This window comes from Oreochromis niloticus, unplaced genomic scaffold (genome assembly GCF_001858045.2).
Source record: "Oreochromis niloticus isolate F11D_XX unplaced genomic scaffold, O_niloticus_UMD_NMBU tig00000768_pilon, whole genome shotgun sequence".
Classification (NCBI taxonomy): Eukaryota; Metazoa; Chordata; class Actinopteri; order Cichliformes; family Cichlidae; genus Oreochromis; species Oreochromis niloticus.
Window position 1 is genome coordinate 136,404 of NW_020327243.1, and position 26,082 is coordinate 162,485.

A 26,082-nucleotide genomic window follows, 5' to 3' on the forward strand; every position below is an offset into this window, starting at 1 on the left:
ATGTTCATCAGGATCATTTTCTAAAGAGCTGATATTTAGACCATTTACTGCACTGGCTGCACATTCTGTCTACATTTCTCTGTATGTGCTGTGTTTGTCTTTCATATTTCTCCATATTGACACAAACAGTGAACAGCAGTAGATCTACTCTTCATCTGTTTTAGGCCCAGTGAAAGATCTGAAGCAGAAATGGTGTCATTAGGAGAAGAAGAACGGCGAGGAGGCAGCAGCTCTTAAAGATGAAACACAGCAACTTAGCCCTGAGCTCAGAGAGCTTCACATGAAAAAAAGGAGCCGCTGATGTTTTGGATTCAACAGCATTTGAAAGGTTGACACAGACACATTTGCACATAGAAAGCTGAATTTGTCATATGCCACAGTGAACTCACTGTTCAGTGTTTTTCAGGAAGCTTCTTAACTGCCTCTGCTGCCAAACAAGCAGCTGATGTCCTTGAGAAGAAGCTGAAGAAGTCTTCAACAACAAATACAGGAAGTGGACTTTCAAATACTAGATTCACTTTAGACTCACACAAGAAATGACTCAACTAGCTGTGTTTGATTGACTCCTTTGACTCTATGAAAGCTCAGTGTGTGTCTGTACACAGACTGTTGTGTTGGACTATTATTCAGTTGTTTTCAAATGTCTGCATCTCAGTGTAGATGAGGCTGGGGGTCATGGGAGGCCACCATAGCAGTCTCTTCAACATCATGACATCATCATAAATGCTGCTGGACTGTCTGATGGGCTGACGGTGAAAAAGCCGTCGGGAAGGAAACAGAAGACATTTCAGAGGCTGCAGCAGATTTCTTTGATTTGGGGCCTTTTTCAGCTTTATTGGACAGAGCAGTGAAGATAAGTGACAGCAAAGCAGAGGGAGAGAGAAAGGGGGCGTGGTCAGAATCAAAGCCAGGCCAGCTGCTCTCCACCTCGTGGCACATGGTCACCTGCTCATCCTAGTGAGCTCCACCAGCAGCCCTTTCACACAGTTTACACTGTCAAACACTGTGTGTGGACCTCAGCTAACAATAGGCTACATTTAAGTCTGGACTACATGCTTTTATATTGAGGCAGATTTTTACCTGTTTTTATTCCATCAGCAGCTCAACATCGTGAGCAGCTTTGACATAAAGACATCAAACTCAAGCTGACTTTAAACTGGATCTACTTTTAATACAGGGGCTCAAAAACAACTAACATCTTTATTATATATCAGGACAGAAAGTCATTTCATCTCAAATGGAAAACAGCTTTATTTGGAATAATCAGCACTATCAACTGGTTTGGGATCTCCACCAGTTTCATGTCTTTACAGCTTCTCCAACAAAGTTCCTGTAAAATCAGCATCTTTATTGGTTTGATAGTGATTGATTATTCAGTCCCAATCTGCTGTCATCTAAAGAACAAAATGATGTTTCTATGAGTCAAAAAGCTCCAGATGTTGTTCACAAAGAAAACAAAGATTAGGAACTTAAACACAAAGTGTTTGGAGCCAAAATGTTCCCAAGCTGCTCTTTTTGAAATGGCAGAGGTACAGTGGTGTCTAACAGCACACTGTGGAAGGCAAACATGTTCTTGTTGGATGAAACTTCATGAATCCTTTGTAGATTTGAGCTTTTGGAGCCTTTCTTTTCTCTTCAGGTGTACAGAGGCTGAGGAGGCAGGTGAAGCAGGTGGAGCTGTTGTAATGCTGGCAGAGGGTGTGTCTTAGTAACTCTGTGAGGTAGAACTGGATCCAACATTGTGGATGTGTTGATGTTGGAGCCATTAAGATTCTCTGCACACTGTAGGATTTCCCTGTGATTCACTGCGGGGGCATTTTGGAGTCTGTCAATGAAACTCTTCATATTTGTGTTTGACACCAGTTTATAGAAACAGACAAATGTGTCATGCTTTTGTTCGGCCTCCACAAATATACACATTTGTTCATTGGTTGGACTTTTTGGAAGGAGACACATTGAAAACCATGTTAATAAGATCTTGTTGTTTCCTGTGGATCCGACACAGAGAGTGGACTTCAGACAGAAAGCGTGGAAGAGATTTTAGAGGCCGTGTGTGGCAACAGGAAGTTTCTGTATGTTTGCTGATCTTACATGTGGAAAACAACACGTGATGTTTGTGAAGTTCTACAATGATCATTGTTCTGACAGCATTTTGAGTGGGAACAGTTCAAACTGAGAGTAGTGGGAGTTATTTACTGATTGAAACGAGCTGAATGTTTCTGTGCACGATGAAGATCAGCAGCTCAGCTGATCAATGAATTGACATCTATCAGTCATTTCATGAGATGAAGTCATCAGCAGACATTTGTTCTAACTGTGTGATAAATGTCAGAACGTCAGGGCTCTGCTTTAGTCACTACTTGATGATCATTGGCTCATTGTTGAATCACGTGGCCCAGTCTGACCTCTGACCCTTTGCTGCAGGTCTTCTGTGTTATCTCCACTTTCATGTCTGATCTTCTGCTGTATCGTCCAAAATAAACATCTGAATCATTTCCAACACTTCAGCAGATCTTTAGTTTGGGCAGTACAGTACAAAATAACACATATTGTACTATACTGCCCACTTCCTGATCTTATTGGATCTGTGTGTGAGGTTGGTGAAGGAAACACATGTTTACTGAGTGAATCGCTGCCATTAGGAACTAGTTTTTATATCACAGCCTAGAAATCACACAGGACCATTTCTGCAAGTGAAAAGTCCTAATTGGAGGAAAATAATTGTGTAGTTTGTGCGACTGTTGTTTGTAAATGAAGAATTGTCCCAACTACATGTGCTGCTGACCTTTGACCTTTTCTTTAGGTGCACAGAGGAGTCTGTGGAAACATCCTGAGGCAGTGCTACAGATGTCTTCAAATAAAGTGGTGTATTATCCATGTTTTCTATGGATCACATCAATATCCTGATCTAACAAGCCCCCTTTTTGTGGATTTTAGAGCCTCTGACTTTTGCTGCGTCTGCGTCTCATTTCAAGCACAAGAGCAAGAAGTGGATGAAGAAATGGGGCGAGTGGGGTCAGTGTGGTGCATGTCAGCTGTGCTCATGCTTTCACAAAGAACATGTGTATTCATTGGCAGCATTAAGCTGCACTTTAGTCTTCATAATAATAAAGTATTCTGACTTTATTATTGTGAATCCTCACAGTCATGTTGCAGCTCTGCTTTGCTTTAAGAAAATGTTCTACCAGGATGTTACTTTCCTAAACGTGTTCTCCAAATGTTCCCAAAGACTTTGTTCTAAGTAGTTCTACATGATGAAACATTCACACTAAGTTTAAGAAGGACACACAAACACCATCTGTCCTTTCATCATGTGTACAAACGTGTTCAGATGTCAAATGTACCGTGAATGGATGCAAATGTGGATCGTTCCAATAAAATGAGACAGTTTTGTAAGTGGATCCCAGTTTGAAGTTCATTGAAACCTATAAGAACATGTTATTCAAAGCAACTTTATCCAACAGGAAGAAGCATCAGGGGAACAGGAAACATTCAAACATGTTTACTGTAAGAACTGCACAAAGGAAGGAAACACAATCCTACACACGACCACTTTAAAATGGACATTTAGCTTTTCAAACATCAGGGAGTGCTGCAATAACAACACTGTGCCCATTCTGATCAGACTGAAAGATTTATAGAGATTTATCCATGTGCTGGAAAAGGATTTGATATCAACATATATGCAGATTAGTAGGAGCATTTTCTTCATATTGATTTAGAGTTCAGTACTAGGAATATGTAGAATTAACATCTGTGTACATGACGAGTGATGAAAACTTTCAAAGGACGTCAGAATTGGTGTCTCTATCTGTGACTGTCCCAGAGGAACCTACCTGAGGGATTATTAAAGATCTGTCTATCTAGAAAGACTTGCATTGATTCACAGTGTACAATTCTTTCTAATCTATTAACATCTTCCTCCAAATCCTGTTTCTGCTGCATCAGAAGGGCTCAAACCTCCTGCTGTTGTCTGCTGGACCATCAATTCTACTTTATGATGATCTTCAAAGATAAAAACGTGAGTTTCTTTGTGAACTCTGTGAAATGATGTTTAGTTTGAACCAATCCTGTGTCAGCTGCAGCCACATCATTGCCACGCATACAAATGGCTGCGTTCCTGTTTAGACCTGCTGGCTGTCAATGGGCTTCATTCCATTTCAGACTGCCGGTGGTCGCTGTGATCTAAACTCAACATGGCTCCTGTGTTAGAAGAGCCTCTGATTTTAAACTTTGCACATTGAATAGTTTCTTTGCAACACTATGGAGCTACCAGCCCAGTATATGTAGCCCACAGTAGATGGAGTTATCAAGCTGCACTGACAAACATCAGGACTCATGTGATCCCTACATGTGGACCTTTCACACATGGATCCAAGTGCAGATTCAACTCTGCATTACATTTGACTTCAGCTGTTACACACTTTCATTTTCTAGCTGTGTCACTTCCTGCTTTGTGGATCAGAGAGTTTATCCATGTCCACAAATGTTTGGCTGCATATTTGTATCATCTATATTTCCAGTCTTCATACAGCCGATATTTCATGTGGACTCCAATCTGCCACCTGCCATCACGTTTTCAGGGTTCATTCAGTGTTGAAATGTAGGACAAACAGCAGCACATGTTCTCTAAATGTTTGCAGTCATTTTAAATGAAGCTGATACTACATGAGACATTTTCCACATTTATTGTCTTTGAACAGAGAATAATAAAGCCATCAAACATATACAGGCTGTGCAAATACAAACTTCTGTGGTGCATTTGATGACCTGCAGAGGAGAACAAGTCGGGCTTTTCAGCCCTAACACAACCTCTTTGTTCTCAATACTACAAAACCTTCAAAGGCTGATATGCAAGTTTGCATGAATCACCAACACAGTTGTGTTTGTTTCTAGTATAGTTATAAATAAGCTGATCAAATATCTGCTGACTGATTAGATCCAGTATCTATTACAGATGAACTGGATATCACAGCATGTTGTTAATCCGTCATATCAAACTAAACAGTGTTGCTGCTGTAAATATCCTCCAATAAAGTCAGATGAGGGCTGCTGTTGCCAGGTAACGATGATGTCACACTGGATCTTCTGATCTTTAGCATCGTAGCGCTCGGAGTCTGATGTTGGCTCATGTGTTGTCAGACACCAACATGACGTTCTACTAGTCAAGGCCTCACCTTAACCCACTGATGCTGATCACACAGACCCACTAATAGAACTGTTTGATCAGGTTTATGCAGCGTCACCATTAATGTCACATTTAATCACATTTACACTACAAGCCCACTACAACCATTATCACCATGTTACATTACATTATACTTGTACATCTGCACTGATTTAAAGCACCATTAGCCTTCAGCTGATCCAAAATGCTGCAGCAAGAGTCCTGACAGGGACTAGAAAGAGAGAGCATATTTATCCCGTTTTGGCTTCTCTTCATTGGCTTCCTGTTAAATCCAGAATTGAATTCAAAATCCTGCTCCTCACATACAAGGTCTTAAATAATCAGGCCCCATCTTATCTTAATGACCTTGTAGTGCCATATCACCCTATTAGAGCACTTCGCTCTCGCTCTGCAGGCTTACTTGTTGTTTCTAGAGTATTTAAAAGTAGAATGGGAGGCAGAGCCTTCAGTTTTCAGGCCCCTCTTCTGTGGAACCAGCTTCCAGTTTGGATTCGGGAGACAGACACTATCTCTACTTTTAAGATTAGGCTTAAAACTTTCCTTTTTGCTAAAGCATATAGGTAGGGCTGGACCAGGTGACCCTGAATCCTCCCTTAGTTATGCTGCAATAGACGTAGGCTGCCGGGGATTCCCATGATGCATTGAGTTTTTCCTTTCCAGTCACCTTTCTCACTCACTATGTGTTAACAGACCTCTCTGCATCGAATCATATCTGTTATTAATCTCTGTCTCTCTTCCACAGCATGTCTTTATCCCGTCTTCCTTCTTTCACCCCAACCGGTCACAGCAGATGGCCCCGCCCCTCCTTGAGCCTGGTTCTGCCAGAGGTTTCTTCCTGTTAAAAGGGAGTTTTTCCTTCCCGCTGTCGCCAAAGTGCTTGCTCATACGGGGTCATGTGATTGTTGGGTTTTTCTCTGTACCTATGAAGCGCCTTGAGGCGACTTTTGTTGTGATTTGGCGCTATATAAATAAAATTGAAATTGAAATTAAAATTAAAATTGAAATATTTTAACCTGATTCATTTTTAACACCTTAACAGTTCATTCCTCAAATCAAACAAGATATCTGACCCTCAAAAAATGTACCAACAAATAATTTTGCAATAAAATATTTATTTTTCAGCTTTTCCAAGTGAAATCAAACAAGTGTATTTAACAGTGAAACCAGAGTGGAAGCAGCTCATATAGAGTCCAACCCAGGCTAAAGTAAGTTGAGCAGAGCAGCATCATCAAAGTGTCGGCTCTCTGAACACGTTGCAAGAACGCCATCTGCAGGACGCTGGAACATCATCATTGCATTATACAGTTTCCTCTCTAACTGGATGCTGCTGTGAACAGGAACAGCTGTGGAACCAGAGTCCTGAGTGTCATCTATTGATGAATGCAGGTCAGTGTGTTGCTGGTGGAGGTGATGAATCAGTGTCTATCTGACGTTGGAGTCACAGCTTTTCTTCAGCTGCTCTGCTCTTCAAATGTAAGACATCCACGGCTCTTCTCTTCAGCTCCGTTGGAATATCACCTTCTTCTGTCTGAAACATATTCATGACAAAAACCTGACAAAACACAAACAGCAGCAGTAACAGTAACTTGTACTTATAAACTCACTGAAAATCCACATTTGAACTCTACCTACTTGTTCATCAAGGCATGAGTACAAGTGCAAGGAGACGTGACAGACATGTTGAAATTGTCCTTATGATGTGAAGACGGTGGACTGTGGTGGCCACTGCAGACTGTTGGACTCCAACCAACTGCGGCTTGAATCACTGAATTTACACCAAGCACTGCAGATATATTTTAAGTCTTCTACGTTTTATAAATAGTGAAAAAAATGCTTTGTGTTGTCGATAGAGACACATTAAAGCAAAATTTGCTAGATGACAATGAACACAGTTAAATCAGTACAATAAGTGTGGAGCCCTTCCTTCAGAACGTGTCTGCGTAGGTTCTCAGTCATCCAAGTTATGGTAGTCTAAGAAGCAACCACAACCTCCCTGCAGAACATTTTGCAAAGTGAAATTTGTTTATTGTCCCATCAACAGTTTACCTGCAGAATCTTCTTTGCAGGAGTGCAATAGAAATATCTTTACTGTGAGGAAGAGACGCAGAAAATACAACGTTTCCCTCTCTGTGACAATGAAAACGTGCTTGTTAATATCAAAAGGCACATCATTATAATGGCCATAATGAATATAAATAACAGCTATAAAACAAGTACCAGGAGATTTTCTTTGAGATTGAGTCGAGCGATCCTTCTTCCTTGATTCATTTCCTGCTCACCGCATGAGCTGACCTCTGACTTCCTGGTCAAGGTCTCTCAGTGTTGACTGGAAAATCAAATCGAACTTGGCCTCAGCAGGCTGGTGACCTCCTCTTTGTCCCATCTCTGAAGGAGCTGCACTTCTATAACAGAAATATGTAGACCTAGATCTGATGACTTCCTCCTCCCAAGACCTGTTTTCTATGAGCCTGGGCCACATAACCCAAAGCACAATCAAGCCAGATATGGCATGCAATCACATAAACAGTGGCATCTATGCCAGGCCTGGCCTGTATCTGGATGACATACGTCTTATGGAAGATGGCTGCTAATGTGCAGACACACAGCTTGGCAGGTCCTGTGCTTTTGCCAAAAAAAACACCTAAAAAACCATCTAAAAACCCCTGGATCTTGACATCAACTTCTCTTTTTGTTTTTATACATTTTTATCTTCTGTGGAGTTCGACATGTCCAAGAAAGCTGGATAATTATACCACTTTCCCAGCCAAATGGAGTCAACATCTTTTGTTCACAAGATTCTTGGATTTTGGTCATGCTAGACCACCCCCAGGTAAACATGAACAATCAAATATACCACAACTGTCGCTGGAGATTCTGAAACTTGTTCTGATGCTACTTTTGGCTGGTGATATAGAACTAAATCCTGGACCTAATTCAAACATCAGTGATTTGGACTGGCTACAACTAATTAGCCTAATTAGCCTATGGGCACAGCTATCTCTGCATTGCTTTCCACCTCAACTAACTGTGCTCCAACCACCATCCCAGTTAGTAAGGCTACACCAGCAGCTAATAGTGTCTACGCCCCTGTTGTCCGGGGCTCCACTTCTGCTGTTTGGGTTTCCACCTCGGTTGCCTGGGCCTCGACCTCAGCTGCCTGGGTTTCAATCTTGGCTGCCTGGGCCTACTCCTCAGCTGCCTACTTCAATGCGGAACAAAGTAACAAGAAGTTTGAGACAGGCTAAAGCAAATTTTTTTATAAATATAATTGAAAGAGCCAAAGGTAATGGTAAAATTATCTGGCAACACATAAATAAATTACTTGGCCGTCATTCAAACAAAAGTAAAAATACAATTGAACTTTATGTAAATAACTCTATTGTTAGAGAGCCTCTATCTATTGCCAGTAACTTAAACACTTTCTTTATTTCATCTGTTAAGGAGATCAGTCAGCGCTTTGACTCAGTCGTATGCTCTGATAATGTGAATGATGTTGGTCAAAATTTGTTCACCATCACTCATATTTCAGACACTCAAGTTGCTAAACTAATTACAGGTTTAAAACAATCAAAAGCACTTGATGTATATGGTATTAACACAAATTTCCTAAAAGAACACATGGATTTGCTTGTACGTCCAACCACTCATGTTTTGAATATGTCTTTTGAACACTCCATTGTTCCAACAGATTGGAAAATTGCTGCAGTTACACCAATTTTCAAAGCAGGTGTGAAGACTGACATGGCTAATTATCGCCCCATAAGCATACTCCCGGTCGTATCTAAAATAGCTGAGAAGTGGGTGGTTAAACTCCTCACTGCTGACCTAGAAAACACCCAACCCTCATTACATCCATTGCAGTTTGGGTTTCGTGCACATCACTCCACAGATACTGCCCTTTGTATGTTAGTGGAGAACTTGAAGAGCTTGCTGGACAAGAGTCCCTGTGTTGGAGCTGTATTTTTAGATCTGAAGAAGGCTTTCGACTCTGTAAACCATCAGATATTATTGTCCAGATTGACTCAGTTTAATATCTCCAGTCAGGCTCTTCAGTGGTTTGCCTCATATCTCTCACACAGGAAACAGTGTGTGGTGTTGGACGGGGTTAAATCTCCCTATTTAGATTGTGATACAGGGGTTCCTCAAGGATCTGTTTGGGGCCCTTATTGTTCTCTCTTTTTATCAATAACTTACCTGAAGTCTGTCCAAATATATTTGCTCAAATGTATGCGGATGATGCAGTTATATATACGCAAGCAAACAGTGTCCAGCAGGTGGCAAAAGATCTTACAGCTGCTTTAGCATTAATGCATAGCTGGCTGGAGGACTCATGCCTAATGTTGAACACCTCAAAAACTGTCTGCATGTATTTTTCCAAACGCCCCTTAAACTTGAAGCAGTCAAACATATTCCTGGATGGAGTAGAGCTTGAATTAGCTCCAGAATTTAAATATCTTGGGGTCATTCTAGACCCAACATTATCCTTCAAGAGTCACATAAATAAAGTGTCCCAGGTGCTTAAATTTAATAATCGAAATTTTAATCATATACGTAATAATTTAAATATTAATGTTGCAAAACTCAATGATCATCTCTCATATGGACTATTGTTTGACGTCCTGGTCACTTGCTTGTCCAACAACACTTAAAACTATTCAAAACATTTATAAAAGAAGTTTAAAACTACTTGACAAAAAACCAACTTCCCACCACCACTGTCATGTGTTAAAAAAACATAAATTGCTGAACTTCAATAACTTAGTGAAACTTAAAAGAGTCTGTTTAATATATAAAGTCTTACACTCCCTTGCTCCACCACCACTAAAGCAGTTCATTAGGCATAAAGAAAGCTCAGACAGGACCACTCGAGCTACAACCCGAGGAGACTTGTTTATGCCTCACAGACGGACAGCATTTGGGCAGAATGTCCTCTCTGTCAAGGGCGGCCATCTGTGGAACAGTCTTCCTCAACCCATCAGAGAATGCTCGACTTTCAATTTGTTTAAGGCAAAGGTTAAAAACTGGTTATGGACAAATCAAGTGTGTGATCATGTATAAGTTGTATAGTTTTAATGTTTTATTTGGGAACAGAATGGTGTGTATGTGTAAGTTTGGTGATAGAGTTTTTATTATGAATGAATGATGAATTGTCATGAATTATTATGTCTATTTTTTATGTTTAAGGACTACAGATGGAAATTAGCCCTTGGCTATAATCTGGCATGTTTACATTCATGTAATTTTTTTTTTTTTTACGTTTATGTTCATTAACATGCACTGTCCTAAATAGAAAGTCAGCCAGCAGTGCCGGCTTGATACCAGATCTGGGCCAGACCTGCTTACTATGTGGGTGTTTGTCTGATAAACACCAAACAGTGTTTTATAAACAGGAAATGTTGTTCTTGTGCCATATAGTAAAAGAAGATACTGACATGTATATGTGAGGACAGCACACACACAGTGTCGTATTTGAAGTTCAGGCTGATGTTCTTGTCCTGGCATCTTTTCACCAGCTCACTCATGACATACACTGGATCTGCTCACCTGTTTTAAAATAAAGATCATGTCAATGGTTTCAAGTCGATAAGAGAAATAATATTTTTGGGACACAGCGCTGCGGCTCATGAATTGGTCGTAACGACCTACTGAGCCTGCTAGCAGGTGCAGGAGGGCCAATCTGAGCCACAGTTATGGGGCTGATAACTGTGTCACAATCGGCTGAGGCAGACTGTGCGGAGGTGTGTGTGTGTTGGACCCAGGTATGGACACAGGCACAGAGACAGAAATATCTATAACAAAAGGTGAGCCTATCTTATGGCTGATACAGAGCAACATAAAGCAGAAAGGGCAGTGGCGAAACTAAACTAGAACCTTGTGCACAGTGCAATACATGAATAACTTAAACATGAACTGCACAACAATGCTGAAAACACTTAACCTGACATGACACGAGGGATGTCACACAGACTACGAGACATGCCAGACGGTGGCCCGTTTCCATCCAACAGGAAAACAGATGTGAGCGCAGCATCAGTGAGAGTCACAGGGCGTCACACACTGATCCATCCTCCTCGTCTTCCACCTTCTGCTGGCCCTGAGGCTACTTTTGTTGTGATTTGGCGCTATATACATAAAATTGAAAGGAATTGAATTAAAGCAGCTGGACTGATGCTCGTGGACATCCATGGAGGAAGAAGCTGCTCCGACACAGATCCACATCTATTCTTTCATTTGAGACACCAAGCTAACAGATGTGATACTGGGAAGTCCACTGGTTCTTAAACATGTCGTTGTGTGGCTGTGGAGAAGGATGAAGGAGTCTGACCTGAGCCAGTGTTTGACATGAACACATCAGCACTGCTGTCAGTGAGCCTAACGACAGCCGTCAGCATCATTTCAGTGTTTCAGTCATAAAAACACTTCCTGTCTCTGTGGTGGTTACAGTGACATCATGCAGTTTGTGTTTTGACCTCCAGAGGGCGACAAATCAGCACAGACAGAGAGCTCCATTCAAACTTTGCTGCCATCAGTAATAATTCTTCAAATATAATCATCAGTGTTTGAACAGTTATGATATCAGGGACAATCTAGACACGTGTGACAATACTGAACATGTCACATGACACACCTTAAACATCATGTGATCCACTCTCAGTCTGCACTTTCATTCATGACTTCAACAGGTTGAAATGAGCTTTGAAGAAACATTCAGTGAAATAAATCTTTCATCACAGGATTCATGTGAGCAGCAGATGAACTTTGTACCAACAACATCTTCAATAACAGAGTCTGAATGAAGCTCAGGTGTTGATGCTGCTCTGGATCTGGAAAGTGTGACTGGATCTATAGACTGGAAACAGAGAAACATGCTGAACATTTGAAGCTTTGCAGCAGAAATGTTCATGTTACAAATACAGCTGATCTGGGATCAGTGTGTTCACACCTGCAGCTGGTTTCATGTCTCCACACGTCAGCATGTGAACTTTACTCTGACTCAGTCTGAGCAGTCAGACGGCAGATTTTTAAAGTTAACACATCAGCACACACAGATCTCTTATCTTTAATCTGTCACCAGTTAAGCACACAGACGGTAATGTGTTGGTTCATCCTCAGCGCTCAATGAAACTGGGACAGTTTTATAGCTAATAAAATCATACTAAACTTAAAAGTATGAGCAGAAAGTGATCAGTCATCAGTGATGGGACTCTGTTCTCCCCTTTAACTGGAAACAGCCAGCATGAGCAGATAAAACCTGTTTGTTCCAATGAAGTCAACATTCAGATTTTACTGAAGTGGAAAAAACAATAATGTTTATGTTTATGTTTATGTTTAAATAATGTTTAAATGTTTGATTTTTTTTGACATTAAATGACATTACAGTGTTTAGCTATTTAATTAATTTTGGTATAAATTCATCTATATGTGCAATCAAAAACATGAAGAGATTATCTAAATGCATTTTAAGATTAATTTGTATTAGTCAGCAGATTCAAATTCAGAACAACAGACTCAAATAACAAGAAGCAAACCTTCATTCAGGCTAAAAACAGTCTTTTTTTTTTGCCATCAGAATTATTGTCTAAAGAAAGAAGCAGTCAGAGCAACTCTCTGCCGAGGCAGCTAATTCTCTGGGGATTGTTTACTTTCACCAGAATACTCTTATATTTCTGATGTATTCTTTGGCTTTACAATACTGTCTTTGAAGAAATAACACATTTTGTGGCCAATGTCATATTTAGAATCTGTATTATTATTTCCTAATGAAAATGCAAACAAAGGCAGTAGAATTTTAAGCATAGTTTTAAATATGAAAAAGCATTTTATGAAAGTTTGACCTTATTTGACCTTAAGGAAGAGGTCAAAGGTCCACAGTAATGTGCCTGTCTTAATAACCTGTGCGTGGCAGTCAGAGTGAAGACCAAAAGTGCAGGACTCGGACACAAAGCGGGAATTACTAACACAATGGTTTAAACAAGGCAGGAACTACAGACTTACTAACTAGTAAGTTAGAAACGCTACTGTGAAAGCTCGTGTCACAGTAGCTTTCACAGTAGTTTGCTGCTACCTTTCAGGCTGCGTTCACACTGCAGGCGAAAGTGCATCAAATCCGATTTTTTTGACCCTATGCGACCCATCTATCTGATCATGGTGTGACAGTGTGAACGGCACAAATCCGATATTTTCAAATCTGATCTGGGTCACTTTCTCTTTTGAAGCAGCGCTCCTCTAAAACAGCAATAAGGATCATTATTAGGTTATTTACATTATTATGTAAATAACAAATTAACTTAAAGCAAAAATTGGGAAACGTAAAGTCTGAAGTCTTTATTTTAAGGCCATCAGTCATACAATATTGTTGCTCTGGGTCTAAACAGAGCGCGTTGTGTGTGCTCTAGCTGAACTTAGGCTACGTTCACACTGCAGGTCTTAATGCTCAATTCCGATTTTTTGATCAAATCCGATTTCTTTGTCTGCTCGTTCACACTACAAATAAAATGCGACAGCAAACGCGCTCTAGTGTGAACGCTCAAAGCGGCCCGCATGCACAAAAGAAGACGTCCTTCAGTCAAAGCTGACACTATCAATAACAGTCAGTCTAAAAAACTAGCAGACCTTCCACTCCACAATTAAAAACAGTAAGACTCCATAGTGTCAGGATAAAGCAACATTAAATTAATGCATAAAAATAACGTTTTTATGAAAACACTGAATAAAATGTTGCTTTCTTGAAAAAGATGATGTACATGTGAAAATAAAGTTATACAAAGTGTCTTTGAATGGCAGAGATGTGTGCACGTACCACAGAGCCATGGCTCACAGCCTGAGTGTCTAAATGAGTCTCACCGGCCTGAACGCTCGCTTGAAGTCGTTAATAATTCTTAACTTGTTGGATCTGCTGCTCACCACAAACCAGCACAAGCATGAATTTGGTCTTTTAACTGTGTTTTTATAAGTGTTACAGCTTCTCCTAGTAATAAAAACCTCCTTTATTTCCATTCATGCTACACAAAGTTGTCAAGCAAATAACAGTTAAATAACAGAAAAGTTTGTTTTTCACTTTTTGCTACAGAAATTTGTGGATTTTTCACGACTACAGTTTAAAAAGCAAAAGGAAAAAACTGCAGTCTGGGCAATGAGCTGTCAGGGCTTTTTTCTATATTTGTACACCTTTATTTCTTACGATTTAAGTACAAAGAGCCGTGCCAACAGATTTCTGTCACAGCAGCTTTTCCTTTATCATGTAGAAAAACAGTTAAATATGTCACTTACACTGACAGAAAGCAGCCCTGGCATTTTTGGTCTAGGTGGCCGATCATGATCGCTCCAAAAATATATCAAAAATAAAATAATACACCATAGTGTGAAAAAGTGTCACACTTAAATGTTTCAGACCATCACATCTAAATATTACACAACAACACAAGTAAACACAGAATGCACTTTGTAAATGAAAATGTTCATTATTAAGATAAATGAACTGTTTGTGTGTCACAGACCAGAAGCTCCTCCAAAGCCAGACTTCATGCCAGCATCCTAAGAAATTCAGCAACAAATGAATTGAGATCAGTGTGGACAGGGTTATAAAGCTACGGGACTCCACCAAACCACAGTGAGAGCCATTATCCACAGATGGAAACCTTCCTCGGAGCGGCCGGGCATCCAGCCACGACGCATCCAAAAGGTCCAAAACAGCCCAGAACAACAAAGAGCTGCACGACCCACTCGCCTCAGTTAAGGTTCATCACAAGGGATAAGTAACAAAGTACAAATACTTTGTACTCTACTGAACTAAAGTAGAATTTTCAGGTATCTGTGCTTTACTGGAGTACTTTTTACTTTTCCTCATTACATTCTGAAACAAATATCTGACATTTTGTTGTTACTTTTGGTTTAACACATTTGCAGGGGGTCATTGTTTCTGTCACTCTGAGCGTACCGTCCTCTTTGAAATAATCACCAGGGGATGTCACAGAACTTTACTATGGCACACATAGATGACGTGTGCCATAGTAAAGGGTCCAAGTGGGCCGCTGTGTGGTTTGGTTTTTTGGCACAGCTCTGCAACGACTGCAGGTGTCCATAAGTTGTGGCTGCAGTACTTCAGCATCTAATGAGCCCTGCAGAAGACGACCAAGCATAAAGGGAGTAACATGTTGTGGCAGGTAATTTCAAATGCAACGTTTCTATCAGCTCAACAAACATCAGCAAACACACAAACTGTTTTTGTGCAGTTTGTCTCACAGTGTGTTGCAGCTAAAGCTCCAGTTACTGTATTTCACAGGGACACACAGGGAAAAGAGTTTGAGATAACTTCACGCAGAGATGGAGAAAGAATACAAGACAGGAAGAGGAGAGCTTATATTTAAAGGTAAGGACGGCTCAGTGGGATATAAACTGAAAGCTTACATGGAAGTCTTCACGTTCTCATACTGTTAAACACGCTGCAAAGCAAACTAACTGTGTTATTTAAAGAGCACATGAAAGTCCTCTGCAGGTTAGTGCAGGATAATCAGGTTAGTTTACAGTAAAGAACTGATGCACAATGGCTGTGGTGCTCGTGGTCTGTTACATCAAGTGTAACAGAGCTGAATACAAATTTCAGCTGGTGATGCTTACATGTAGAAAAAAGACGGTGGAAACTGTCAGTGTTGAGGGTGGAAATCAGCCAGGACAGCTCATCAAATACCTGCTTACATCTTGTTGATTTCAGTTTCTACAAAGAGCCACTGCAGCTGATTTTAGGATTCCCCACCTGCTAAATCACACTGTAAGATGGAAACCCTGCTGAGCAAGAGGAACAAAGGCTGCTCTCAGTTATGCCAGAAAGCATCTTGATGATCCCCGAGACTTCTGGGAAAATACTCTGTGGCCTGTTGAACTGTCTCTGCTGCTCGTCTGCAGAGTGACGAGTGTCTTAGCCTTCCACACAGTGAGCCTTTTCTCTTCATTTCGATTGTATCATGGATCTGTTGTTTGATCTCTCCTGGTTTATTTCTCACAGATCTCACTCGCTACAGTGACTACAATAAAAACATCCTGTTTGTGGAACAGCACATCTGATCACTCTGCACTGCACGCTCAACACAAATGTCACCGCCAGTAAGGACCTCAGTCACAAAGAGAAAACCTCAACACATAATATACACACACATAAATCCCAGCTGTCATAATGTGCACCAAAAAGGGATTAATACTGTTTGTTCTCAGTCCTTGCAGCGCTTTCTGTCACCTAGAGCCAGTTAATGTGATACCAGCCCTAAAGCTCCCTGATCTTTGAAAATGAATCCACTGTGTGAACAAATGTCATTGTCTCTAAGCCCCACAGACACAATCACAGTCTAACTGTGTCCAAATAATCCAGCACATATACAGCAGTTAAGAGACAGAGGGGTCAGTGAGCAGGGACCTTTAACAATGAGAAATTTTATCTTTTGCCAGAATCACACTCTTACTTTTCTGTCTTCATGTATCTTAAGTGAAAGTAAAGCTAATTAGAGCTTAATGGCATGAAAGTGGAAAGTGCTAAAAATAGAGAATTATCCTTTTAAGTGAATCTAAATATTTTCCTTCCTCTGTCTAAAAGAAGCTTCCTCTCCTCTCTCTGTTTACACCAACTCTACTGTCTGACTGGCTTTTGGAGACTCAGATTTGAAGCCAAACAGAAAAATCGATATTGTTTTCACTGAATGTTTTCTAACAGTAAATATTTTTCTAACATTTGTTTCCAGTTTCCGTCCTTCCATGTGTTAATCTGAACTGGAACCAAATGAAGCAGAGTGTAATCACCTCCTACGAGCCATCCTGTCTCAGTGAGTGGAAGCTGCAGTATCATATACCGACTCTTTGTGACTTACAATGTGAGCTCTTCATGGTGGCCTAAACAAACTGTGTGCATGCTCTTGTTGTTAAAGGGAATCCTCCTGCGAAGCCACAAGTCAGCTGTTTCCTGCTCGTCCAAATTGAACAGTTGTGAAAAGATCAATTCATAAAGAAGTGAAGCAGCAGCATCAGTCATGGACGCACAGGTGTTTTTGCAGTCTGTTTTGTGGCACCACCAGCCTGGAGTGACTGGAGCTCCACTGGATCATCACCAGTAGGAAGAACAAAAACAACCACGTGGAACATTTTTGTAGAATCGCTGCACCAGCACACACTGGACGTGATCTGGGAATGCAGTTTCTTGCAACATGTACTCAGATATTTATGCAATACTTATGTAAGAATGCTGTTTGTTGACTTCAGATCAGCACAGGTAAAGTTCTTCCCTCCAAGCTGGTCACCAAACTTGTGGATCTTAGACTCAACAACTCCATCTGTACCTGGATCATGGACTTTCTGACCAACAGACCCCAGCATATTAGGCCAGGCCATAACAGCTCTACCACCATCACACTCACACTGGCACTCCACAGGGCTGTGTGCTGAGCCCGTTCCTCTATGACTGCAGACCTCGGTATGCATCCAACTCCATCATCAAGTCTGCAGATTCATTTCATTTCATTTCTTTATTTATTTCACACATGGTTCAACAGTGCCTCTCCTCCCACACACAGAACCCCCCTCCCATCAACATAACAGTGCATCCATGGGTGAAAAGGAACAGGAAGAAGAATAAATTCTTATTAGCACCTGCCCCCTATCTGCAATCCAAATATTCTTACACGAGGGCGCCAATAACCCCCAGAAAACCCTCTAACGTATCTTTATGTAACAATGCAAAACTAAACAACAAATCAATATAATCAGCAATATACAGCATTAAATGGCAATGAAAATGTTTTCTTCCACATTTAATCCTAATTACTTTCATGTTCTTCATATTGATTTATCCTTTTAAGTATGTAACACATTTTAAAACGGTGCATGTTTGTACAGCTCTTGAGATTATCTTCAAGAGAATTCCATATTCTTATACCTTTAACTGTCGGACACATTTGCCTTTGTGTGGTTCTAGCAAACTTATGCTTAAAGTCAAACTTCCTTCTACTGTCCCCACTTCCTGAACACAATACAAACAAACTTTGTAACTTAAGAGGTAATGTATTATTTTTTGCCTTGCACAAGAATAATAATGTCTGTAATTTCACTAAGTCTTCAAATTTCAACAATTTCGATTTTATAAACAGATTATTTGTATGTTCTCTATATTTAACATTATGAACCATTCGTACCACTTTCTTCTGTAACAAGTATAGAGGATGTATATAAGTCGCATATATATTCCCCCACACTTCAGCACAATAACTGAGATAGGGGAAAATTAGTGAGAAATATAAAATACGCATTGCCTTATAATCTAGTATATCTCTGACATTACCCAAAATATAAATATTTTTAACCATCTTTTTTCTAACATATTCAATGACACCACAGTGACTCTCTCATCAGTGACAACGATGAATCTGCTACAGGGAAGAGATAAAGCACCTATCTGTGTGGTGCTGACAATAACCTGCCCCTGAATACCAGCAAAACCAAAGAGCTCACTGTGGACTTCAGGAGAGAGGAGACAGACCCCCATGTCCCCTTCTACATAAATGGCACAGCTGTTGGATGGGTCTCCAGCTTCAAGTTCTTGGCGATCCACATCTCTGAGAATATGTCCTGGTCAACTGACAGCTCCAGCCTGGTCAAGAAGGCCCATCAGCTCCTCTCTTTCTTGAGGACACTGAAGAAGAACCACCTGTCTGCTGACATACTGGGTAACTTCCACCACTGTACGATAGAGAGCATCCTGAACAACTGTGTCACAGTCTGGTGTGGGAACTGCTCTGTTGCTGACCGCAAGGCACTGCAGCGGGTGGTGAAAGCCGGCCAAGGCATCACAGGGACTCCACTTCCTGCCATTGAGGATGTCCACAAGAAGAGATGTCTATGCCAAGCACGCATCATTCTCAGGGACTCCTCTCATCCTGCCAAGAAACTCCTCCAGCTCCTCCTCCCCTCCAGGAGGCGCTACAGGAGCCTTCAGACTAAAACCAGCAGGTTTAGGAAGAGCTTCTTCCTCACAGCTGAACTCAGCCTCCTGCTGAACCTTTCCATCCACACTCACTGAACCCTTCTACACGCCTCCTCCCAGTGACCATGATCATTCTCAACATTCACCACATGCTCACACTGGTTACTGCTGTAGATTTAGGACACTGACAGAGTCTCTGTTATAGTGTGTACACTGGTCACTAGTCTGTTCAGAGAGCTACACTTCCACTGCTCTAGATATATTCATAGCTCTGTAGATCTGTTTATCTCACACCGATACATCTGTACATATGTAGCACATCTGTATATTTGTTCATAGCACACCTGTAAATCTGCCCATCTGTACAGCAATATAAAACATCTGTATGCTATACATTTGTTCAGCTGTATGTTTGGTCTCTCTGTTCATGACTATTTCACCACTTATACTACCCTTATCTGTATGGACCAGTACATGTTGCTCTCTACTGAACTTACTGTATATAATCTGCTCTTATTGCACTTACTGATTAGATGCAAACTGTATTTTGTAACCCTGTATTTAGACATGTAAGTAAAGTTGAATTCTAAATGCTAAACATTTAAAGCTCCCAGCGCACATTTGTGATGCTTCTGTCTGTGGCAGAGGAGGTTTGGAGCTCTGCAGAGCCTTGGTGACTTTTACTGACTATGCAGCCCTACCCACATGTGTGATTTAGATTTATACTTATGTGGCAGCCACTCACTGACAAAGTTATTTTAAATGATGTCATGTAACAAGTTATTTTCCATGAAAAGTAAAAGTGGTGAAATTCTCAAAATGAGACGAGCATTTTGTTGTTTTGTGTGTGTGTTTGTCTGTGTGAAGTTTCCATGTGTATTGTTATGAAATAAATATATATTCTTAATGCTTATTTTCTGTTTATTTTGTTTTAATGAGGCCAGACTGGGAGAACACCAGTTTGAGCACAATGTCACAGAGTACTGACAGGAAACTGCATGCTGCTGCAGAGAACAGGAGGTTTTAGTGCAGAGCTGCACAGGCGTATAAAATACAGGAAACCAGACAAAAAGTAAACTGTGTGTCGGTGTGACGCAGTGCAGAAATATATATGCAGCTGGCAAAGAATTCAGACCTGAGCTTGTGTGTTCGTGTGGCGGGTCTCCATTTCTGCAAATGTAAAAATAAAGATCATTTTTTGAGTCCAGTCTTTCTCTGTCGCCAAAGAAATTCAAAAGAGCCGAATTTAATAATATCTGAAAAGCACAAAACACTGCAAAGACCTCACGACATTTTTTCTTTTGCTTTCTATGTAAACAAAATATGTAGAGAAAATACCTGTGCCAGGTTGTCTCCATCTAGTGGTGAACATGGCCTTACCACTACATCAGGTGAGTTTCTCTGTGCACAGTAACACAACAACAACACAAACTGTTTAAAAATGATGCAGGCAGATCAATGTTATAGATTCAGTAAGAACGGAGGTTTATCATAATCCTTCACATATGCAGGGCGTCACACTAACACTGTTGCATCGCTCTGTTATTATCAATTAGATTCAAAACGTGTCCAGTTTAATGTCTGAAACTAAACTGGCATTAAAGTTTCAATGAACTAAAGTCTGAGTCAGCACCCAGAAAGCTCGTCTCTCTGAACAATGTGGCCATAAATACGAGCGCTGCTGGGATCTTAAAACACTGGAGCTAAATCCAGACTTTGGAGGTTTCACTCAGTAACACCTTTCTAATATTATTGACTGTATGTTATAGTCACATTTATATGAAATGTCAAACGTTACACGTTAGCTAAAGGTTGAAGTCACAGAATTATACTGAACAACAATGCAATTTGAGTTCTTGTTTGTTCTTTATATTTGATTTATTGTAGGCAGCGGGACTAAAAGGAAAAATAGTAAAAATATGAATGAATCTCTGCTCTTACAGCTTTTATTGTGCCGTGATGTCTCCTATGAAACTGTCCTCTTGCTCGTCTTTTGGATGCTCACCTCTTCTTCACCTTCCACCAAACTGCTGCACTCTTGTTCTCTGCTCTCGCCTCCTGTTCTGTTCTAATTAGAAAGCAGTCAGCATGTGCCAAACAAATCTATCATGTTTGATATGATGATGAGGTTTTTAACATCATATTTAATGCACTGTATCGATCAATTAGTAAACAAATACCAGACTGTAGGAAAGCCAACAATAATGCACTGAGCAAGTTCATGCCATAAGAGCTAAATGTTCATCAAAGAAAATCCTGAATGGCTGATACAGGACAGGCCAACATTTAATGCAGCCACAGATGGACATCAGTCAGCTTCCTGCACTTTCCACCTGATCACACCTGTCCTCAAAGTCATGTCACTTCCTCTTTGGTTCATTTCTGTCTACTTTTACATTTGCAGTGACAATAACTTTAGTGACATAGTGCACACATTATGGACTGCTGGCTTATCTTGGTTTATTTAAGTTAGTATTTTTAAAGGTGCACTCAGTCATTTTTAGGTTACCTGATAGAAAAAAGGATCTTGTTCTCATAAACAAACATAGAATGACACAATGACACATTGTTAAACGTGTCACTGGTCACTGCTTAATCTCCTCATTATTTAAGCATTACTTAAGGATGTCATTTATAAATACACATATACATTCTTAGAACCACTTCTGAGCCTGATCTCATTACTCCAAGGAGCTTTTCTGAGTTATCATTGTACCAGAGGAGGAGGGTAATCCACTACTTCTTTCATTTCACCTGAGTTCACCTGTGGGAAAGCACAGCGCCGAGTCCCCTGAATATTTCTTTGAATTCAGGAGGACTTGGGAACTAATCTTGAGTAATTAGTGACTAACTGACTAAAGCTAATGAACCAGAGAAATTGTAAACTCTTAAACATCCAGGGATGTCTGAACTTATGTCTGCACCTTCACACTCCAGATATGAAGGATCATACCTGCTTCACCTCCAGTGTTGTGACAAAAAGTCATCGTCTGACAACAACTGATTTCCAGTGTCTTTACTTATGTTGGTAAACAGACTTTAGTGAACATGATTTACAAAAGGGGATATATCAAACTTAATAACGACCCATTTTTTCAAGTATATTTATAACTCTGTGTTATATTAAAACCAACCCAGTCCTTTTGGGAAACTTAAAATATGTTTAGAGAACTATTATTATATTAGTTGCAGTTTCTGCTCTTTAAAAAAGTCATTTTAATGTCAAATGAAAGAATAAGAAGTAAAAATCACTGCCAAAACATGGTTACAGCTTCTACCTTGTGACAGGAATGTTGTTTGTGGCACAAGATGACTCAATATCACTCATGAGGGATACATAAAAAGTTGTCTATAGCAGTTTAAATATGATCAACTGGTTTTGACAAATACTGGGAATGAGTTTATGGCAGACATGACTTTTTGACACAACACTGGCTAACTGACAAGACCTAGTTATAAACTAATATTACGGTTGAATATTATTGCACCTAACCTTGGACTCTAGTATTCTAAAACTTCCCCTCTGATAAACCATATGATTATGTGACAAATATGTCATCTTACCAAAGAACAGAGCACAGTTTATTCAGGGTGTGACAGCACTTTACCACCTGTGTCCAACATATTCATATTCTGGACTGCAGCACGTACGTGCTTAAAAACTCCAGGACTTCATCACAGCCTCTCTCACATCCACTTTACACTTCGTGGTCCCATATATCCCACAATTCATAGCGCAGTGCTGGGTGTGGATAATTTTGCCGAAAAATACGGTAGAGAGCTGAAGCGGAGCGGCCGAAGAGTGAACTTTCACACTTATTCATGTGCGAATGTTTAATAATGAGGAACATTAAAACATTACTGTTGGTCACATGTCGGCAAAGTTATGTGACATTAGTGATGTTTGTACTTTCAGCGTTTACTTGGTTTTAAAGCCTTTAAAATATAATAATACAATAGTTGACCTTAACCTTACAGAGAATGTGATGATTTTATGGATAATTAAAGTCAGTCATATATCCACAAACACAACAAGCTGAAAGTCAGTGATGCTGCTCGGTTTGCAGTCCTGAATATGACGGCACAAGCAGGATTCACTGCACTGTTAATGTTAGCTATGTTATATTGCTGCCTCTGTTCGGTGGTGTCGAGCCAAACGGACTTTAACGTGTGTTTGAACGAGCTGACGGTTCACTCGTTAAGCTGAAAGATGCTTTAATCACAGGAGTCACACATGTGTCCACTGGACCATCTGGAACTCTTCTTGTTCAGCACTCGTAATAACACAAACACTAAATCCTCCTTCTCTATATAACATTGGCCATATTATATTTACATTACCAAAGTTAAATGATTTTAGTCTCATGAACAACATGAGCTAATTGTTATTTACTAACTAATCTTAAAATGACTGTTGTACAGAATGAAGAACAACTCTCATGTTTTACAGTCACGTGGTCTCAGCCTCAGATACTCAAAGTGATGTCATGACAAAAATGAAGGACCAACAAAACATTTTTCTCCTTCATTTCTGTCACACAAAGCTGTATGACACGTTTGTCGCGGTTAGCATCATGGTTGCTAGGCAACCTGAGCAGCGTGACGATGGCTAGACCGTCCCGTTTCACAAGCCTCGCACTTCCGCACTTCTGGTACTTTGTGTTACTTTGTGTACGTGCGGTCGCTGGATTGGGACACAGCCCATGTGTGCTCATAGCCCCTAAACAACAACAGTGCAGTCTGCTAGTTCAAATGCACAACATGAAAGACAACTTACTGAACACACTCACTCACTGAGTTAGGTCCTTGCACCTTTTTAAAACACATCCCTTTAGCTTGCTTCTTAAAAGTAGTGCCAGCCATATTCCAAACAGTCACACACGAACTTGATCACCGAAGTCCGCTTAACATGGCTGCTAATTTTCAAGCTTACTAGCTGTTGTGGAAGTTTTTCCACTTAAATAAAGCCTGCAGATGAGCGGTAGCTAACATTCTTTAATCCAAACACACAGAGAACATACAAACAAGCTTGTGGAGAGCCTGCATGACCACGGGGCAGGTCAGCAGAGTCTCACTGAGCCTAGCATGGCTCTCAGTTAAATACCTTCTCCAGGAATAAAAGGCAGTACAGCTGTTTCACACCTTAAGGTTCACACTCCCTTGCTACCTCCCAGAGTCCTGGAAGAGACAAAAGACTGGTCCTCTGGAGTTCCTGTTTCCCCCAACATCCTTACTACACCCCCCACCATTTGTCTTAAGCATGAGTGTCAGACATGTTAAAATCCAGTGGCACCAAGGCATTATACAATAAAATAATGTGATTAGTACATAAGTAAAAGAAATTCCATTACACTAGCTTATTCACGATTAGCACACTAATAATCATCATTAACCACACATCATAACATAACCAAACGATAACATATAGAAAGAAACAATGTACGTATAAAACACCAATTCTTACCTAGCAGGAGAATAAATAATCAGCATTTTAAGGCTACTGCATGTACAGATGTCACTGCTGGCTCACATGAGCTACCTCTGAGAACCGCCACAGTTTACTCCCCAGCTGACTGTCGCGAAAGAGTCGTAAATCACTGTAAAACTTTACATTATTCCAGGGCATGTTAAAAACACCAGACAGATGGACTGGATATTAAACGGTATCAAACGACTAAATGAACACAGGGTTACAATTACATTCTACCATCGTCACATCGAGAGTTCATTAATCATCAGAGTTCAACAATGTGACATCCAGTTGAAAGCAGCTTCACTAACGCCAGCCAGAACAGGCTAACAACTCACCTCAGTACGGCTGCCATCGGCCACCTTTTAACTCTGTTTTACAGCCTCTTCCAGAAAATGAACGCTTACACTATACACATGTACAGTATATTGATTTTATTTGGTTTTAGAGTTTAACCTGAAATCTTTTGCTGCTGAGCTCCAAAGCGTCCCCTGTAACCATGGTTACGCAGAGGCGTAACAGTGTTCCAGCTGTGACGTCACATACTAGAACCTGGATCAGCCTGCAACGTTTATCGGCACTTTTCTGCTGAGACCCGGAGCTCGAGGCGCTGGCGCCCCGGGATGAGATGAGCTGCTGTGTTTTTCACGGAGAAAAATAATTAAGATGGAATAACGTCAGTCTCAGATGGAAAAAATACAAGATGCAGGCAAGAGGACAGCAGATTGAGAAGAGATTTCTTCAAACGGTAAGGAGCTTCTACCAAGTGATATTTGGTTAAAACTTCAAGCTTAAATCTAATGTCCAGATTCATGCTAAACTTTTCTGATTACTCAGTGAATCTGTTCATATGTTGCTGTTTTAAACTATTAATTTCATGGTGACAAATGTCTTTGACAAAAATGCAGGATTAATTAAAGGCTATATATGACTGCTAGGTTAGGACATGGTTAGAGAGAGAGATAATTTGCTCTGATAGAAATCTTTATTAATATTTATGGGAATTTTTTTCCTCCATGAGATTGTTTGTGGCCAATACAATAAATTGTCTCCTGGCTTTCAGGTCTCCCTGAGCCAAATTTGCAAAAATACCAGATTTTACACTCAAGGAACCTATTAAACAGTAATTTGGAGCAGAGGGGCAACTTCCTGAAGCCATTAAAATGATTTGAGAGTAAAGATCATGCATCATCATGGTAAGAAAAATTATATCCAATGTGTAGCAAAGATACAAGAGGGAGACATCGAAGTGACAAAAAAGATCATTCAAATGTTACAGTGAAACAAATGTTACAGTGAAACAAATGTTTCCAAATCATGGAAAGGTGATGACACTATCACTCATTCCATATTGTTCCTAAAGTCTGCAGTCTTTTTCTACTTTAACTTTTGAAGTTGCATGCACACATATGCTTTTACTCTGCACATGTGTACATGCATGTGAACTGATGTGTGCTTGTGTGG

At 40.3% G+C, this 26,082-nt stretch overlaps 1 long non-coding RNA gene across 17 annotated transcripts; it reads right to left on the reverse strand.

Moving 5' to 3' along the window:
- Window positions 1-6,749: 6,749 nt before the first annotated feature.
- LOC106097038 (uncharacterized) lies at window positions 6,750-25,448 on the reverse strand. Of its 17 annotated transcripts, XR_002061663.2 has the most exons (7): window positions 24,613-24,942; window positions 21,090-21,211; window positions 20,487-20,549; window positions 20,284-20,318; window positions 10,621-10,732; window positions 7,406-7,590; window positions 6,750-7,315 (listed from the first exon to the last, which is right to left on the reverse strand). It is a non-coding gene; the product is annotated as an uncharacterized LOC106097038 (long non-coding RNA). The 17 variants fall into 17 exon arrangements; XR_003217431.1 differs by lacking the exon at window positions 10,621-10,732 and adding an exon at window positions 24,957-25,068 and having other exon boundaries at window positions 6,750-7,590; window positions 21,154-21,211; window positions 24,613-24,721; XR_002061671.2 differs by having other exon boundaries at window positions 6,750-7,590; window positions 21,154-21,216.
- Between the last annotated feature and the right edge of the window lie 634 nt (window positions 25,449-26,082).